The 19,029-nt window shown below is 49.2% G+C and overlaps 1 protein-coding gene and 1 long non-coding RNA gene across 3 annotated transcripts in view; one reads left to right on the forward strand and one right to left on the reverse strand.

Annotated features, from left to right (window-relative positions):
• Positions 1–18,468, reverse strand: part of LOC143373676 (uncharacterized) — a 53,152-nt gene extending 34,684 nt beyond the window's left edge. For both annotated transcript variants that reach the window (XM_076821135.1, XM_076821137.1), the window contains exon 1: positions 17,675–18,468. The gene's annotated coding sequence lies outside the window, so the exon portion shown is untranslated. The remainder of the gene's footprint in view (positions 1–17,674) is intronic.
• LOC143373752 (uncharacterized) lies at positions 14,952–15,557 on the forward strand. Its single transcript, XR_013086524.1, has 3 exons — positions 14,952–15,127; positions 15,201–15,300; positions 15,463–15,557. It is a non-coding gene; the product is annotated as an uncharacterized LOC143373752 (long non-coding RNA).
• Positions 18,469–19,029: the final 561 nt, after the last annotated feature.

The raw sequence follows: 19,029 nt of genomic DNA on the forward strand, positions 1-19,029 counted from the left end.
TTCGCCGGGGGCCGTCGACAGTATTAAAATCGGAATTCCTTCGACCGGACTCGGCGATAAGCTTTCCTGTAGTTGGCGGTACGGTGATTTCTTAACGACCCGGGATATGGAAATTATAGAACTCGGGGCTGTGAGTGGAGGCTGAATCGGAGCAGTTTAGATCCGAGTTAATTACGTGAGATGGCGGATCGAATTCTCGCTGGTGAACCGCTTGAAGTAGGTCTGGATTGTGGTTGCATTAAGTCTGGATTAGGCTCGTAGATCCAGCAACCAACTGTCAAGGATGCGCCTCTGCGTCGGGTTAGCTCTGGATTAGATCTGTCGTCAAGGTCCCCCGCAGATGTCGACTTTCCTCGGCTCCGATCGTTTCCGTGTTCGATATTTAATTAATCGGCGGTCGGGCAGGCGCGCACGCGTTTCTATAATTAATTACGCGCGGTTCGGTCAGGGCGCGTCGCTGAAAATCGATACTCCAGGCAGCCTTCGAAAGCTCGTGCGCGTTCACCGTACGAATACCAACGGAGTAAGTCGTTTACCGTTACCGTTAATCGATGTCTCCGTGCATTACGTTTTACTCTTACTAATCCCCCAACGAAAGTCCACGCCGTACGGACGATAGGTAGATAAACTCTCCGGCGAGCGGGCAATTACCGGGGGCTCCCTCCCCTCTCGTCCTCTGGCATCGAGTTAATAACTTACGTTTTAAGAGGCGGCCGCGAGCGCGCAGCCTGCATAGAAGATCGATAATTGCTTTTGAGTAACCTCCGCGCCATTTCCTGCTTCCTCTCTTCTGCGCACGATCGCTGTTTAATGCGCCCCGATCCTGCACTTTGACTTCTGCTACACACTGCCTAGTCTATTGGAAGCTGGAAGCTGTACAGGCTGGCTCAACAGTGCTGCCTGAATCTTCGTTACAGGATGGAGAAGATACCTGTTGATGGGGGTGGATAAGACTTCTCCTCGGTTAGACTAGGAGCTCGGGAAATCTGGTTGATCCGATTTCGAATGCGAGGCTATTAAGATTTACCTTTCACCGAGTTCCCCCCGAGTCGCCACAGTCAATTAGCAGTCAGCTTAGTTTTTGTTAATTTGTCTTCGAAGCGGGTCTGAAGAGTTGCCTTTTCAGGCTCGAAATTGTCGCCAGTAACTCTTGCTGGGTGATTCGTCCACGCAGAAGTGGAAACCTAGCGATTTCGTGTTAACAACCCGGGTATAAATAATCGAGGAAATAAAGTTCGATGACGAGGGTTCGGGAAAGTCGTTTCTCGAGGAGGTTTTAATTACGAAGATCACTGATAGGGTGATCGCTCTCGAGGTGGTTTTCTTCTGGAGAGATTTTATTATCCGACGAAAAAGCCTCGTCCCGAATTCGTGGCGAGGGTCCTGGAACGATTACGATCACTTAAAGTCGATGCTTTATGACCGAAAATCGTTGCAGGCACGGTGGAAGGGAAAGATCAACGACAGAGTCGGTCGAAAGTTCGAGTCCCTGTCGACGAAACGATTCTGGGATACGCGTAGGGCCGTGTTCATGACCGACTTCGGCTTGTCGAGTCGAAATTACGCGTAATAATACGGTGCAGTTGCCATTAAGAGGATGCTTTATGGGTGGCGAAAGGAGGGATGCATTTGACATGCTGTTAAGTTGAAAGTTACTCGCTTTCGAAAGTATTTCTTTCTCTCCCTGTGTAATTTGATAGCACCTCGAAGAAGATTGCTACGACCTCTCCCACATCCACATATTACACCTCGACAGATAGTGTCGGTTTATTCAAGATCCAACTGACGCGCTGCGCTTCAGAGTTTCCTCTATAGCAGGATTGATACCAAGCCAGATGGAGTGAAACATTTAAATTTCTTTTCTTGGAGACCACCGTGCAGACCACAGGGTGGACGGAAAGCAGAGAGTGAGGTCTGAAAGACCACGGTGGTCTTAACTCGATGGGGGATATCACACACCGTCAGGAATTTTTGCTATTGGGCAGGCCATAACGGTCACGAATTATAAACGTTCGCAACCGGGGAAAACCTACCCGTAAGGTTGCCAGCAGCAAGCAACGCACCAGGAGAAAAACGGTCACCCATCTTTCCCCGATACGCGCCCCACGATGCTTAACTTCGGTGATCGAACGAGAACCGGTGTTTCCATCGCGGCCACTGCCGCTGGCATTACACCTCGACAGTAAAAAGCCTCAAAAACTTCCACGCGTTCCCAACTTGCGAACCGCGATTTGCCAAGGTGATTCCCGGCCGAGGAGCTTGCCTCGCCGCGGACGAGGAGCGCGCTCGAACCTCGATGGCGCGCGAGTTTCCCGGCGAAGTTTTCCCTCGCTTTCAGGCTTGCAGACACGCGAGCCAGCGTTTTCCAGCGGGCGATCCTGCCATCCAACAATAGCCTCGAAAGTAAAAGGGAAACGGTGGAGGCAACCCTATCTAATGCGGGAAGGCGGCCGTGTGCGGCGCGCTAATTTGGTGAAAGTTGGAGGCGTAACAGCGATTATTGGCGCTGAATGGACACTCGGCGATTCACATGTGCGCTCGACAATGAGGTTTACGTGGTCACGGATACCACTCTTCCCCGACGAAATGGCAGCGCTCACCACTCTCCCGTGCCAGCGTGTTTTTAAGAGCGGCTCGCTCGTTAGTTCCGTTTAGGCGATGCCATCCAGCGCGCGCACGCTCGGAGGCTGTGCCTTTCTTTAATTAGCCCCCGGGACGTGGCTGCGATTAAATCTGCCGCGGCTGCCCGTCGCGACGCGACGTGATAAATTCGCCGGCCAAACAATTAGGCGCCGCGCGAGAGATTAATAATTTTAATCCGGCTCGAGCGGTACACCGGAGAGGGTACGATAACGACCGCGACCTCGGTCATTTCGCGAATGCACGCTGATTCCTTCCTGTACAGTGTGCGGCGTTGATTGGCCGGGGATACCGCGGGTCCGGGATAGAGGGTGGCGTTTATTTATGCGCTTCGCGGCCACTACCGCTATGCAGTTAGGCGAGAGTTAAGCTGATTTGATTGTGAGTCAGGCGTAATTCGGAGCCATCAGTGTTTGTGAAGTAATCTCGGTGAAAGTATTATGTTTCACAAAATTCAATGCGCGGCAGCTTTTTATTATTACACTGGCAAAATACCCCCGCGCTCCGCTTCGGGCCTAAGAGATTTTGAGGAACTCGTGAAAACGCATTTCACCGCTTTTCACCACCCCCCAGGGGTTGATTAGGGCGAAATTCTGAAATTGGTTTTTAGGCATTTGTGTGGGTAATATTTCGAAGTCAAAACCAAGTTGATATCTAATCGGGCCTGAGAGATTTTGAGGAATTCGCGAAAATACATTTCACCCCGTTTCACCCCTTTAGGGGTTGATTAGGGCGAAACACAGAAATTGGGTTTTAGGCATTTATGTAGGTAATCTTTGTAAGTAAAAAACAAGTTGACATCTTAACGGGCTTAAGAGATATTAAGGAGTCTTTCCACTGTGACGCTCTGATAAAATAAAGTATAGATGATAGATTTAAATGTGACGAATTTGTTATAGAATGAAGAGTTTCACCTATCGATTTCTAAAACCCGTTCCCCGGCGTGTTTCCCCTCCCCGTGCAAGATGTCCAGGTCGCTTTACATCCCTCGGAGGGCAGCGTGTCCACGCAACAGTGTACACACGGCTAACCGATGCGCCGCAGGATCGGTACACGGTCCTTCGATTTGCATAAAAGCGTGGGCATACCCGTTCCAGCTTTGCGCGGCCGCCGCTCGAGGAGATGCACCGGGTCGCGACCAACAATGCAAAGAGAATGCGTGTACCGGTGCACCTGTCCGTCCCGTTTCGACGTAACTTTAATATGTAACTTCCGCCCACGCGTGCTCGCCTCCAACGAGCGTACGAGCCACTCGGCTGTTCCCTGGGCATCAGTGAAAGTATCGATGCGACACTGATTCATCACTGTCCTCCCATGTTTGACAGAAGGGAGGCGAGTGCCTCGTTTAGAAATTGAAACGACGCGAAGCTAAGGCTGGAAGATCGAAGGGGTGGGGAAGGCAATTTCCACGCGAGGATTTCCTCTTTCCGAATATAACCGATCGGACCGTAAAATCGCTAATAAAAGAAGGACCTTCAAGGCGACCCAATTCTTCAACGAGGGTTAAGGGGTTATACCTAGTCAGGCGGCCGAAAAGAGGCGGATATTTGTGAATTTTTTTCGAAGAATCGGGAGCGTATATTTTTACAAAACTTTTTGCGATTAAAAGAGCAACATTTAAAGAACATTTGGTAATTTTTTCGTAGAAAAATATTTATGTTTATAATAAAAATACAACCGACATCCAAGAAGCATTTTTAAACATTTGGTTTTGCGGTGAGCACTGCCGTTCGGAACTAGATTATCTAAAATCAAAAAACAAAAAAGATTTCGTTAGTATACTAATGTATCCTCAGGTTGACGGAGAGAATTTTCCGAAATATTAATTTAAAACAAAATTACGGTTATTTAAAGTTGAAATATTCATTTTTTCGCGTGATTTTTGCAAGATAAAATCAGTATTTCAACTTTAAATAGCCGTAATTTTGTTTTAAATTAATATTTCGGAAAATTCTCTCCGTCAACCCGAGGATACATTAATATACTAACGAAATCTTTTTCGTTTTTTGATTTTAGATAATCTGGTTCCGAATACCAGCGCTCACCGCGAAACCAAATGTTTAAAAAAGCTTCTTGGATGTCGATTGTATTTTTATTATACACCTAAATATTTTTCTACGAAAAAATTACCAAATGTTCTTCAAACGTTGCTCTTTTAAGCGCAAAAAGTTTTGTAAAAATATTCGCTTCCACTTCTTCAAAAAAAATTCACAAACATTCGCCTCTTTTCGGCCGCCTGGCTAGGTATAACCCCCTAACACAAGGGAAGTTGGAGCCTACGAGTGCACCCTCTCGTTTCGAGCGTTCGCTCGCCCCCCGGACACGATCGTAGGCCCCGGAACGCGCACTGTGTCGCGTGACGCCGTTGCACAGTCGACGATCACGGGGTGTCGGATCATTTAATTTATTTAATGCCACACCACCGCCGCCCGACGCTCGACGACGTCGATCAGCGATGATCGGAGCGCGGCGCGCGTGCACGATCATTATGCAAAGTGCAATATGTTTTACTTTAATTGTACGGCCGGCGAGAGATTGTGATTTCTCCTTTTCCACGACGCCGCGCGAGCACACAGCCAGCGGACAACGCGGCAGCCGGCCGATCCTGTTCCCCGATTTTAAGTCGCTGTGAAAGCTCGCGTGCCAGGCGAAATATTTTTCCCGATGATATTTCGCATGCACGGCTCGCGGAACGCGATACGATGAGAAAACGCGATAGTACGCCGCGGCGACTCGCCGCGCCGTTGTGTTTATTAATAATGTATCAAATCCGTCACGGTGCAAAAGAAAAAAGTAATTGCTTCGGGAGCGGAGAATTCGTCCGGAGAAAATGGGCCGTTCTCTCGCCGGGGCCGATGAAAATTTCAACCACTCCGTGAAAGCTTTTCAGGCGGAAGTCCGAGCGCGGAAGAGAAATGCATTTCTTCTTCATATGGATCAGCCTCGATCCGGCCGGCCGTATAAGGGGAAAAGAAAATACCGACCGAGGTGTTCCCAGTACGCGCCACTCCTCTTCCAGCGCGACCGATTCCGAGATCAGGCGAGTCGATCACCTATGACCCACGTAGGTACGGAGCGATCATCCTCACCGTGCGGCTCCTCGCCCAGCTGACACCGGCGCGTTTAATACCACAATTTCTAATGGAGCGGCTGTAAAAAAGAAAAAAAAAAACCGTAGAAACCCGACGACTGGCGAGATCCCCGGGAATTAATTCGAGACGAATGGAGAGACTCGCGATGACGAATCGGCTCGGATGATCCGCGGGGGAAAACGCGTACGCAGGTACACGCGCCTCTATATATCTCTCACCTGGCGTGTCGTAACAGCCGCCTAACCGGCCTGTCGCCATTAAAATGCATCGTCCATCGTAGAAACACCCTTTCTAACAGTTACAGACCGCCCGCCATAAATTCTGCCGGTACGAGCAGGCTGCTCTAAATGGCCACGCGGAGATTTCTACCGCGACAAAACGGTCGCCACTCACGAGATCCAGCCTTGCCAATCATCGATTCAAATCCCAATATCCGTGGCGGTGGCGCGCGCTCCCATTACCTCCTGTTTCGTCTCGGGAACCACCTACGAACCGACGCAACCTCGGGGCGCTCGTCTTCTTTCCTCCCCCGATCGATTCTTTCCATCCGCTGCGTGTCTTCCCTCGCCTTCCGTCTCTGGCCTTCGGTCTCTTCCACCTCCTCTCGCGCCGGTACCAACGCCCATGGCGTTCACCCGGTCGACCTTCTTAAGAGAGATCCGTCGACTTTTCCGTCCATCGTCCTCGATCTCGTCGCCGCGCGTCTAAACCGAGCAACCTACGAAACCACCACCTCGGGCACCGTTCTGATAGATGACACGCTTCCGATAACGAATGACACGCGATGATTCCGCGGCGATAGCGCCGACGCCGATCCCACCTCGGAGCATGCTCGCGGGCCATTTTTGCCTCGTCTCCTCTTTCTCCCGCGGTAGGAGAATAGGCGCAGCTCGTTCGCGGCTTGTACCAGCCTGATCGACGGAGACGACGCTCGGGGATCTTGATCGCGATGCTATCGGGGGTGATTGTCTTTTATTACCGTCTCTCGCTGGGGGAAATCCCCAGTGAAATGCCCCGGCTGAATTTTGTTTCCTGGGCTCGTGGTAATGTAACGCGTTGGGTAGAATGCTCGTGGGAAATCGCATTTCGAGAGTGGACTCGAGGGTACTTCGGCTCGTGGTAGGCTACAGGAGGGAAGCATTAGTTAGGTGGAAGAGGATGTGACACCGTTGAGCACTGTCAAATTTTATTGCACTGAAACCGTCGGCTGTCGGAGCCTCGATTTACTTATTTCGAATTTTTCACCGGTCATGGATCTCCGAGCAGGTATCTTGATCGACAAACAAGCCCCGAGACAGCGTAAGTGATACAGGAGGATCTCGCTGTTGGATCTCCGATCGATAGCGACGGATCCGTCGCTGGTGAGATCGTAAACTCGTGAAGTAGCACGGCGATCATAATTGGAGTTATCATCGATGCATCGCCGTAAATCTTGGGAAGCCGCGGTGCATTGGGGGAACCAGTTGATTTGCTCCAACGTCGATCGGCGATTTTCTATTGGGAATATTTAGATCACGAATGGGAATATTTGATAGGCAGATACAGACCGGTTCAAATATCGCAAGCACCGTCTCTTTAACTGGGAAAAGGATCGAATATAATCGCCACTAATTCACACGAAACTAAGGGAATTAAGTGCAGCCTGGATCTGGGTTAGCCTCGAGTATTTTCGAAATAGGTCCTACTTAGATCTGAGATAGGCCCGCGTGGATTTTGAGACAGATCACAGATAAGCCCCAGTTGGGTCAAAGGTAGATGTGGATTACGTTCCAGTGAGATCTGGGTCGAGTCTCAGATAAGTTTCTATCACGTCTGGGCTAGATATTAAAACGCACGCAATTCTGCGTTTTGAGTAACGGAGAGTGTGAACAATTAAGGGCGTGAAAGGTTTCTGAAACGACCTGTATTCGCGCGTGGCGACGCGAGGCGGCGCACGTTGGATGGCCACGCAACATCACGATTGCTCGGATCGGGCAGGCCGATCTCGATCTTCGATCTCGCGATCAAGCTTGCTATAGGGGGTAAAAGTGACCCACTTCGGGCCTGTATACGTGCGCGAGAACGGCGGCGTGCCTGCATGCGCGCGTAACATTCATTTTTATGGGGTGTCTGGTAGCCGCGTGATGCTACCCGTGGAAAGAATCGGGACCCAGGCAACGCGTAGTTTCCAGGCTATGAATTTTAGAGGATCCCCCTTTACAGGGGTTACTTCGTGGCTGGCAAGAAGACATCTACAAGCTGCTCCTTTTTAAGGGGGTAGCCACTGCGACGGGCGAAAATAAAGGCTATTTTCAAGGAATTCTTTTATAATGAAATTGTAACTTTCTACGAAAAATCTCTATTACCTAAGAAAATACATATATTTAACTAATATTTTATGCTTCTAGATTGAAAAAATACTGGGTAGTATGGCCACAGCATAGGATAATGTTACGCTCTGCAAAAAAAAATTAAAAAACGGGTGGTCGTGTAACTTTCCACCGTTTGCTCTGAATTGAAAAATTCGATCGTTTTTTAAAAGTATATTACAATAGCTTGAGTTAAGCTTACGGATTTAAAAAAATATTAATTTTTGGAGAAATGACGAACTTTTAAAGAAAAGGTATAAAAACCAACTAAATTATACACAAAACTAAATTATTCTATGCAACTTAAAGATCGCAGCTGTATAATACAGTCTCGTCGTGGCCAGTGATTCTCTACCTACTTCTAAACAATATATATATAAACTCATAATCCCTTTTAGTACATACATTTGGATTCGTGGATATAATCTTTTCGGGCGATCGACCCTCGATTCTGAGCGCTGCTACCTATACAAAACCTTTCGTAGCTCCCAGAATTTTTCGAGCTCCACTTTGAAATTGTGCAGGTATATTTTCAAGACCCCAAATATAATGAAAATACACAAAAAGAAAAATCGGGAAAAAAGAATTTCACAGTGGCTTCTTTAAGCGTCGCAGACGTAACATGTAAAACAGCTGTAGAAACACTAGCGACGAAATCTGTAGTCATTGCACTCGATGCTAAATCAAACTACTTATCGAAAGCTGTAGAGGAATAAAAAGCACCCTAGATTTCCAAAACACAACACCACCACATTTCCCCTCAGCTTTAATAGAATCCCCTGCCATTCCCGGATCTAAAGTAAAAGTGAGGAATCTGCGCAGTCCTCCCCCGCGATACCCCGTTCGGCCAGTGGAAATATTAATTTAGCCCCGCGCGAGGAGTACGATTTTCAGCGGGCAGGACGGGCGTTAATCAGCGACGATTCGATGAATCAATAGCCCCGGTGCCCCGTTATTACGCGGCCGTATTAATGACTCGCATTAACAGCCGGCTACGCGGAACACGTAATTACACCGCGGTATTAATGACCCCCATTAATTCCACGCTGAAAATCGCCGGGGCCGGTGATGCTGGACGCCACCTAGAAACCGGCTTTCGATTGACACACATTCGCTCTGCTCGCGGTGCGCGTACCCGCTCGCTCAGGGCTCGGCCGCCTCTCGCTAATTGTTCCCCCGCGAATCGCCTTCCGCGAAATTTATACGCCGCCAGGATTCGCGGCCACCGGCATCCGTAAGCTCGCCGAGGTTCACCGTCGGTTCGCTCGACCGAAAAATCTTATCTCGATGGAGAGATCGCCGGGACCACCGGCTCGGTCGCGACCAAAGAACCGTTCGCGAAAAATTCCACCGCCGTTCCCTATTAATTGCCGATATTTTAAGGGGGCCCGCGCAATTAACGACCGCGGGGTTGCGTTTCTGCGCGGGCCATTTGGGCGGCGCAAACGGCCGCCACCGGTGATCGTCGGCCTTCGTGGTTTATCGCGGCGATTTTCGACCGGAGCCTCGCGAAACCGTACGATTGTTGGCATACATTTGTCAGGGGAGCAACCGGTTCACTGGCTTCGATTTCATCGTGTTTGTGCACCGGGATTGCCGGTTTAGGCTAATTAGGCGACGCTCCTGAGGACAGTTTATGTCGAACGGGCTGAAATATGTGCCGAGAATAATTCCGGGTCTGGTGATCGATTTCCTTGAAATGCATCGATGAGGCTGTCGCCTGGAGTGACCTGGAAGCGACTCAATGGCAGTGGATGAATTTGAATATCGAATAGGTACGACAGTTGCTGCCTTAAAAGCTGAAAGAGCTCTTTGACTTCTCGGAGCTCTGGTGTTTCGAACGAGCACTAGGGTTCAGCGAAAAGGTGTCTCGGCGTAGCTAGCCTGCCAGCCAGCTCGTTTCTCGCGAATGCCAATCGATGGAACGATCAGGGATCACGAGCTCGCGATTCAAGTTCGATCCACGATCGCGAAGGGATCGTCGTCGCGTGGGGAGCAGGTGAAAATGCGAGGCTCGTTCGGCCGTGCCTTCCCACGAGCGCGATGTCTCCCGTTTCACTTGGCACGGCTAACAGCTCCGTGGCAGCTCGGCCGGGCGAGATGTTAATTATTCACGATGATGCACGTGTTATTAGCCTCCCGGCAGAGAACGCACCTGGCAGCCTCGGGCCTGCCCCGTATATCCGTTTCATGGGAAACCGAGGAGTACCTAGTCATGATCCCTTCGAGCATCCTCGCGATTGCAGATCGTCACGCTGATCCATGTGGCGCCTGTTAATGCGCGACGCTCCTTTGCATATGTCACCGCGGAGATTCTCGTAACTGATGGCTTGAGACAGTGGCCACTCAGGATTTAATCTTTTATTCTTAATGGAAATTCAATCAAATTAATTTGGTGAGAATACAAAATTATTTTTTTATGAATAAATTTAGTTTTCTTTTCTTTTTATTATTATTGAAAATTAAACGGGAATTGCTTAATACAAAGCACAGTTTCAACGAAGTGATAGGATTTTCCTGACACAATAGTCTGAAGAGCTTCCAACTGAAAGTTTTTATAAAGTCTCCTTCTTTGGGTGCGCCACTGGCTTGAGACTTCCTTAGATTTTCTCTTTCATGGTATTCCACAGTAGGGAATTTGTAATTAATTCGTAATTCTTAATTTTTCGAGACCTTATGCAATTTTAAAATTAAAGTTTAAGGGGGGACACCACTGTAGTGCGCCGAAAAGTAAAGGTACCGTTGGGAATTTATTAAAAGCACGCTACGTAATGAATCTTTTTCAAACTTTCAGGACTTTTTACTGGGTAATTGAGTTATACGAATATCTATTTTTAAATTTACTTAAAGCGGATTTACAAGCTGCACAGGACCCGTAACTTCGCGCTGCAAAATATCTGGTTGACAGTTTTCTGACGAAACGCTGCTTCTGAAATCAACGAACCAAAATGTTTTAGAAGCTATATGCGGATGTCTGTGGCACGACGGGAGATTTTATTGATTGGTCGTTTCCTCCTATTTCTTTTTCAACGAAAGAGGTTAATTTAAAAGAACAAACTTTCAAACATTTTTCCAGAGGTTCGCCATTTCGTCATTTTTAAAAAATTTCCAAATCGAACCCGCCGCGCCATAGCCGTGTGTATATAGTTTCTAAAACTTTTTGGTTTTTTGATTCCCGAAGAACCGTTTCGTCGGAAAGCCGTCAACCGTGTCAGCGGAAATTTTTTGCAGCGCCAAGTTACTGGTCCTGTACAACTTATAAATCTGCTTTAAATAAACCGCAAAAAATATATTCGTATAACCTAAATATCCAGTAAAAAGTGCTGAAAGTTGCACGAAGATTCGTCAAGTAGTTTGCTTTTAATAAATTTCCAAAGAGACCTTTACTTTTCGAGCCATTACAGTGGTGTCTCCCCTTAAGACTGTCTACTTTTTTCTTTCGCACGTCTTTCAACTACGTCATGATTGAAACGGAGTGGTGATGCTTTTGTCTTCCAGCAGAACAGAACCTTTGAAATCATTGGGAACGAAGTACACGTGTACACCACAGCTAACATCCGACTTTAGTAACCCTGTTTTACGGTACACGCGGCACACAGCCACCAGACTGGCTTTTATTTACAGTGTAGCCAAGCAGTGGCCCGGCAAGGGACCGCAAAGGGTCAATGGTTGCAGCCCGTTAAAACTGGCGTGGCGATAAATCGGGCTCGCCGATTTCACTGCCCTCGGCCGTTTAAAAAGCCCGTGATTTCGGCGAAGGGAAACGGATATTGCGTGCTGGCTCGCAAAATTGAAAAATCGCCCGACGAGATATCGCGGTACACCGAAAACGTTCTTCCGCGAAGCCTGGTCTTTCGTTCCTCGAAAGGTTGATCGATAACTGCTGCACCTAAAAGGGCGGAGACTGAGGAACTGTTATCTTCTAATCTCTAAAAACAATCTCGCGAAAGAGTTTCCGTGTTATTTCGCGCGACCGTTTTTTTTTATATTCCCCGAGCAGGATATGCCCAGGGGACAGAGCGATGTGCCACCGCCATTCGATCCAACAGTATCATCCCCCGGCTCCATATATCGGACTCGTCGAGGGGGAAGCGCCGCAGTTTTGCGAGCCAATGGTTCGATAAATTTCAGCGAGCCTCCAATTGCCGCGGGAAACAGGGTCACGCGATTGCTAATGGTCGTATCGGGGGATCGCTTATTTCGAGCCGATGTTGACAGAAAAGTCCATACTCGTGACTGGAATGACGGATTTCGGGGGTGGAGCGGCCGGCGTGCCAATCGATGAATCAAAATTCTAGAACGAAGCGGGACCAGATAATTGGCCACCCTCGCGAATAAATCTCTCCTGTCGCGTCATTAGAGCGGCGCCGCTTTTCGATCGGCGGGGTTACGGAGGGAGAGTTGAATGGACCACGGAAAACGAACGCTGGGAATTCAAAGGTTCCGTCGCTGCAGCCCGTAACAAGCGATCTCAATCTCTCGCCGGATGTTTCCACGAGAGCCCGCATCCCCGTCATTTCCGATCGGGGAATCGAATCACTGCCGCCTGTAATTCTCGCTCGATTCCCCGAGGATCGTTTCCCTGTTTTGTCGTAATGGACGGCGCAGCAGCGCGGCAGGTATCCCGTAAGAATTCCAGCGGCGCGTATGCAGCGGACCAGATCCCCGTTGCAGCTTTGCTTGCGCGAGTAATGAGTTAATCATTGGACAGCAAACGTCACAGCGATTTCCTCTTTCGCACCAGCAGCACAATATTTCTCGCTTTACGCCTGGGTTCTGCAGGATCACGGGGGGGAAAAAAAGGAAAGGCCGCGAGAGAGGGCCCAATTATACTGTCACGGAAAATCGAGTATCGATCGCGCAACAATAAAGCAATTAAGCGCTCGCGAGCACCGCTTTACGCGCTCCGCGGGCATAAAACAGAAACGCCTCGTCATCGGCGTTGATACATTCCCAGGTCGTCTTTCACTCGGCTGTTTCCCTCCGGGGGATCCTAATTGGACGAATCGCGGTGGCCGAGGCACGCGTGCGCCCGCGAGAAAGCAGCCGCACGCGAGTGCACGTTAGACGGGCAGGCATTAACGAATTCGCGACGAACCCGGCGGGGATTTTGGGTCAATCGCGGCGAGCTTTGCCAGGTGTATAGAGGACAAATCTTTTGTGGTCCGGGGACCGTGACGGTGAAACGATCTAACGGGCCCGGCGGTGGAGGGAGCGAGAGAAAGGGGGGCCCCGCTGGAACGAGAGAATCACAAATTCATCGCGGGCAAAAGCGGCTCTAATTTGTTCCGAATCGGCACATCTGGCGAGCCTCGAAACTAGAGCGGAATGGCCGATGCTCGGGTGACCAGCGAGCGCCTGCGTCGGTGCCAGGGGGGAAGGAAACCGAGCCACTTGCCGATTCTCTGTTGTGGCGGCCGGCTGCTCCGGTTCCGATGAAATTAACACCTGCGACTTTCGATGAGAGCGAACTCGGATCGCTCGAGCGCGATATATCCCGGGCGAACGGAGCGATTTAATCGGGACACCTGGGTATCCCGATATCTCTGCTTCGCCCGTGCGGGATCCCCCGTCTATCGACCCTCTCTCTGTCTCTCTTACCTGGAACAAAAGGATCCCCGTCTCTCTCTCTCGGCGACCGCGGTGAAATTTAGAAAACAGGATTGATCGATATCGCGGCTGGTAACCCGAGTATCTCGTGTAAGCTTATCGCTCCGTCACATCGAGTGGCTAAACTCTTGTTAGACGCTTGTTTAATGGGGATCTCATTGGAATTAAACAGATATTAGCAACGAGCTGCGCGGCTCCCTTTTCACTTCCACTATTGCTCCGCAACGTTGTTCTCTTTTTCCGCAGTGCAACAAGATCCCGTGGCGGATCAGTGAAAGATTCGATATAGCCACTGGAAGACTTCAGGGTGCTTCGGATAGAGACAGCTGGGGTGATTCATAAGTCAAGCAGGTTTAAGGGTGTACTCTAGTGTAACTGTCCGCTTCTCAACGCTATCTTTGAGAATTTATTTAATAAAAACTATAAGGTTATACTATCTGCCGTTTTGCCTTCATGTTAAGGTATGCTTGAAGTAATACTCAGAATTTTTTGAACTATTTTATCACATATTATCGCTCTAGTGCTCCCAAGTGGAGAAACTGAGATTTATTTTCTTTATTATTTTTGTCGCTATGGTTGGAACTACAGAGACCCCCTGACAATACAAATTTGCAGAATGACAGCAGGATGAAAAAAATGTTTAATTTTTGCTGATAAATTTAGCTGTTTTCGTTCCGTAGAATTAATTTTATACAATATAGAGACTCGTTCGCGGTTCGAACCATAGTGGCAGACATAATAAAGAAAGTAAATCTTAGTTTTTCAATTTTGGATGACAGTTCCCACACCAAAGCTCGTCGGATAAGAATTTTGTTGAAAAAGTTTGTGCCACCGACTATATCTATGTATATGTGCAAAAAAGTAGATCAAGAAAATTCTGAATATTACTTCAAACCTACCTTAATACGCAGGCAAAGCCTACGAATCTATAAATAATACATATGTATAAAATAAAACGCCGTTTCATTTTTCTGTGTCAGATTACCTGGAAGGTAAATATCATGCACACCAGTGGCCTGCGAATATTGCGCGGCGTGGTGGTCTATCACGCATAACTAAAATATTTATGGTTAAAAATTAATGAAAAAAAACCTGCAGCTTCCTCAAAGATGCATTAAAACATGGTCCAAATTTCAGATGAATCGAAACGCTGGTTTCTTAAAAAAAAAATCCCAAATTTTGCTATGTTTTTAGCCCCAAGAATGGGATTCCCCCCTTAAGGACCGTGTACCTGGGAAATTGATCGCGGATACCTTTGCTCCGTAGCATCCAAATCCTAGTTACCAGTGGTTCCCGCAAATATCCTGTCAAAGAAGCGAATTCCATGGGAGTCTTTAGCACCGTCATTGCGGAACGATTATCCACAGGCAAGTAGGCGACTGGAACAAGACGAAAGACGCGCAACCCACTTAAAGAAACCGTGACGGAAAAATAAACGTACGAAAAGGCTTCTGCGGGAGTGCATTGTGCGTGCCGGCTCGCAAGCTAACTGGTTTTCTCTTCTGCGCAGGTGCTTTTACGCGCGATTAGTCGCCTTCTGTTAAGGCGACGCGTGTCGCGATTAAGCGACACGTACACCAGCAGGCAACGGAGATTATATTATACGACAGGTACGTAATGGCCAATCGTGAGTGCATCGAATTGGGTCGATTCGATTTTCAAAACAAGCGGTGGCGGCTACTTGGCCGTGCGGCACTTTCACTGATCAGCCTTCGCTTGCGCTCAGTACCCATCCTTCTTGCCATCTGGCTAGCGAGACGATGATTTTACAGTTAATTGCGGTAAGACGCGGTAAGGACGCCACTTTCTCGCCGGGGATATTCGAGAATGCAATTAAGGGGATTGGACAGTGCCGAGGACGGCGAGGAGCGGAGACAATCGAGGGATCAAATTAGTGGTGTAACCGAGGCCCACTTCGGAGAAGAGGACCACAAGTGGAGAGGCATATTTTTTTTTACAGACTTGTGCGTTGGATCGTGGCTATAGAATATTCGAAGCCAAGTAATTAGCCACTCGTTTCTTCCAGAGAGATGTTTCATTAGATAGCTTCTAGGACGAAGCAGGTGCCTCTTTTTCTGTCTAACTCGAGTCAAATTCAGTGTATCTTCTCTCCGGGGGAAGTGATCTCGAGAGGAGCGCCAAAGTAAAAGCAAGAATGGCTTTCCTTTATCCTGGCACTCAGGAACTTCCCCCAATTGTAGCTTCGGAAGCTTAGTCCACTGTGCAACAATGCCTCCGAGGCGAAGCGCAGGGAACTTCCGAAGTCTGCTTTTGGAGGAGCCCTTGGAACACACGAAAGCACTATCTTCTATGGCATAATATTATCATCCACAAGGAAATTTTCCTTCCATTTCCTCAATTACCCTCCTCCACCTACTCAGACACTTCTTGCTTTGTTGTCTAACCCCCGCCTCCGCTCCGAAATGCCGCGAATTCCTGAGGATCACTCGCAAATGGAGTACTCCCCCTTTCAATTCACCCGGAGCTCCAAAATTCTATCACGCCCTCTGAACGAATCCGAAATAAATATCTCCGCTTCGATCGTAATCTTTTACGATACCTATCACGCACGAGCCTACAATCCAGTTGGACAGTGGAACAAGTGTCCCCGTGTAGACACACACGTGGCTCCTGTTCAAAGGACTTCGGCACGATGTTCTGTCGCCAGCGGGAGAAAGTAACATAGACAATAAGATATTCATTGTACGTGTTAGAAGGCGGGGACACGATCTTCCACGATTTATTGCCCTGCCCAGTGTACGCGATGCTCAGCCACGCTTTTTCTACCCCGTCGTTTCTCCTCGCTCCCTGTACTCCCGCGGTCCCCGCCGATCTTCTTTGCGAACGTCAAATTTTATCGTTCCTCGAATCACCGTCTAACTCCCGTAGTTTATTGGCACCCGTAAGTCGTCGAGAAGACACCGGTTTATAGACTGTTGATTATTTCCGGTGATACATTCGTCGTAGGGATCAGGTCGACGCGCGCGTCGATTATGCTGCTCGATTTTATCGTGATAAATTTATTTGCGTTTCCGATCCGACCGCCGACCGGTTCCCTCGACAATGCGTAACCAGGAGTTTCAGATAGCACGGGCAAGTCCGGTTTAGAAAACTGCTGGATTACTATGATCGTTAGATCGGGGAGTCCATAAAACTCCATCCTCTAACCGAGGCGAGTGGTTTCACGATCTGCTAACTGTTATGTAACGAATAATCTTGGCGTTGAAATCGAGGGATTCCTCGTAGCGCGAAGATAACGTCGACGAGATCACACCGGAAAAGTCAGAGTCAGTGTGCACGGTAGCCGTAGGGTTTGGAGAACGAGAGTGGATGGATAATTATGCAGGATCGTTGTGGAGATGCATATCTCATTACGATTCCAAGTATTCAACGTTGGCGTTTTATTTTTATCATTCGAACCACCGCGCTTCTACCGATCCACAGAAATTAAGTCACTTTCGTTTCGCGTTGGCGAGAGGAATATTAACGACGGCGTTCCCTGGCGACGCGGCGGATGTGTAATTTGTCTTATAACAGTCATCTCGGCTCGAGGTATCCCCGATTCTAAACGAGCCTGCGAGCCTCGTCGATTCGGAAGTCAAGTAGGTCGAACGCCCGCTTTTAAAAGCATCGTATGAAAACGGCGCTAATAAGCTCGCTAATTACACGCGCCGAAACTCTCGTTCGGAATGGAGTTCCCACGGCGATAAACCTGCGGTGGTACCTACTTTTCATTTCTGCTTCGATTCGCGATCTCGTGAATACGAGAAATTTCCACGCCCCCGAAATTAGAACCTAGAAGTGGCTCGGTAAAAACTTTTAACAGTGTCCCCCGCGTGTAAAATAATATACTTCCTATGCAACTGCAACGGAACTTTACATCCAAGCAGCCCTAACTGAATTTACAATTTCACCGAGAGTTCGCAGACTCCTTCAACGGTAAGAAGCTGCTGGGACACCGCAGCAGACCGAGGAGGGACTCACCGATTTGAAGCAGCTCGTTCCTGGCAGCCGAACGTTCACCCTTTCTTCATTCTTGACCACTCATTCCCCGGATCCTCCCCGGCACAGGACAAAAACCGACGAGAACCCCAGACACTCGTGCAGCTCCTGATCACGACTGCGGTTCACATGTGCCACTGAACTCGGACGATCCACCCCGGCCGCAGCTGAGTCCCCGCTGTTGAAATCCAGTCGGGTCCAGTCCTCTGCTCGATGACTGGGCTCGATGATTCACCGGGCTTTTCGATGGAAATCGAGTGACGGAGAGCGAAGGGGCGGGGAGGGACACCTCGGGCTGGCTAGCAGACGGCGACGACGTTCAATTAGGCACGGCGCGCGATCGATCGATCCCTTCCGTGGCTCGTCCGAGTTCGACGCTCGATCGACGGACGATCGCGGTCACGTTGCAGCCGGTACCTTCGGGGTGAATGGGCGAGAGAGCTTGGATGCCCGGGACGATATCATCCGGCGGCCGATAAATCGCGGTAGCCACGGAGATCCACGGAGATCGACGGAGGCCACGTCGGGGCTCCACGTGCACGCGGTTCGACTACCGGTCGCGCTTTGAGGATCGGCTGATTGCGTCCAGCGTGGACGAGGAACTCGAGGAGGAAGGCAGAGTAGGGAGCCGCGTGCCAGCCGCTACTGCACAACACCACGTGTCGTCTCCCGCCAGGATTGCCCGAGCAATTTCACGCGGGCCGATATCCTTCGCGTCTCTGCGCGCCACGGTCAGCGATTTCAGCTGGGGCAGCTTGTTGTTTTCACCGGAGGGAAATTGACGCTTGGTAGGAAATGCTTCCGCAGGGGCGGATGAAATTGCTGGGAGATAGAGGAACTGGCTTAGCTGTGACCTCGAACTTGGGAGGAATCTCAGATACGCCGGGGTGCTGTCGGAGGCGAGGATGAAACGAAGGGGAGCTTGAAGAGGGTGCGAAAGGAGGACTGTTGTGTCACTGCGCGTTTTTCGGAGCGAAGGTAATATCACAGACTACAGCCTTGGTGGGGACACACGACGACGACCGTGCGGTACGATCGCCAACGTTGTACTGAGCGCGACGTGACCTTCCGAACAATTCTCGTACTCTCTTCCCTCTCAAGCCGAAACCGGGGAAAGGGCACGAGGGTACGTAGGGTAAACTGTACAATGATTGGCACCCTAAAAAAATCCCAATTGGAATGTCTAGATTTTTTTGTGCAGTTTTTGTGTGGACTTAATTTTCAGCTATTATCGATGATTCTGGATTTCTCATTAAAATAAAACATCTTGAGTACCTGTTAGGCCACCGCCTGTTTAATCCAGGGGTTCGGAATTCTCATTCGCCAGCCTTAAAAGT

This window comes from Andrena cerasifolii, chromosome 10, assembly GCF_050908995.1.
Source record: "Andrena cerasifolii isolate SP2316 chromosome 10, iyAndCera1_principal, whole genome shotgun sequence".
Classification (NCBI taxonomy): domain Eukaryota; kingdom Metazoa; phylum Arthropoda; class Insecta; order Hymenoptera; family Andrenidae; genus Andrena; species Andrena cerasifolii.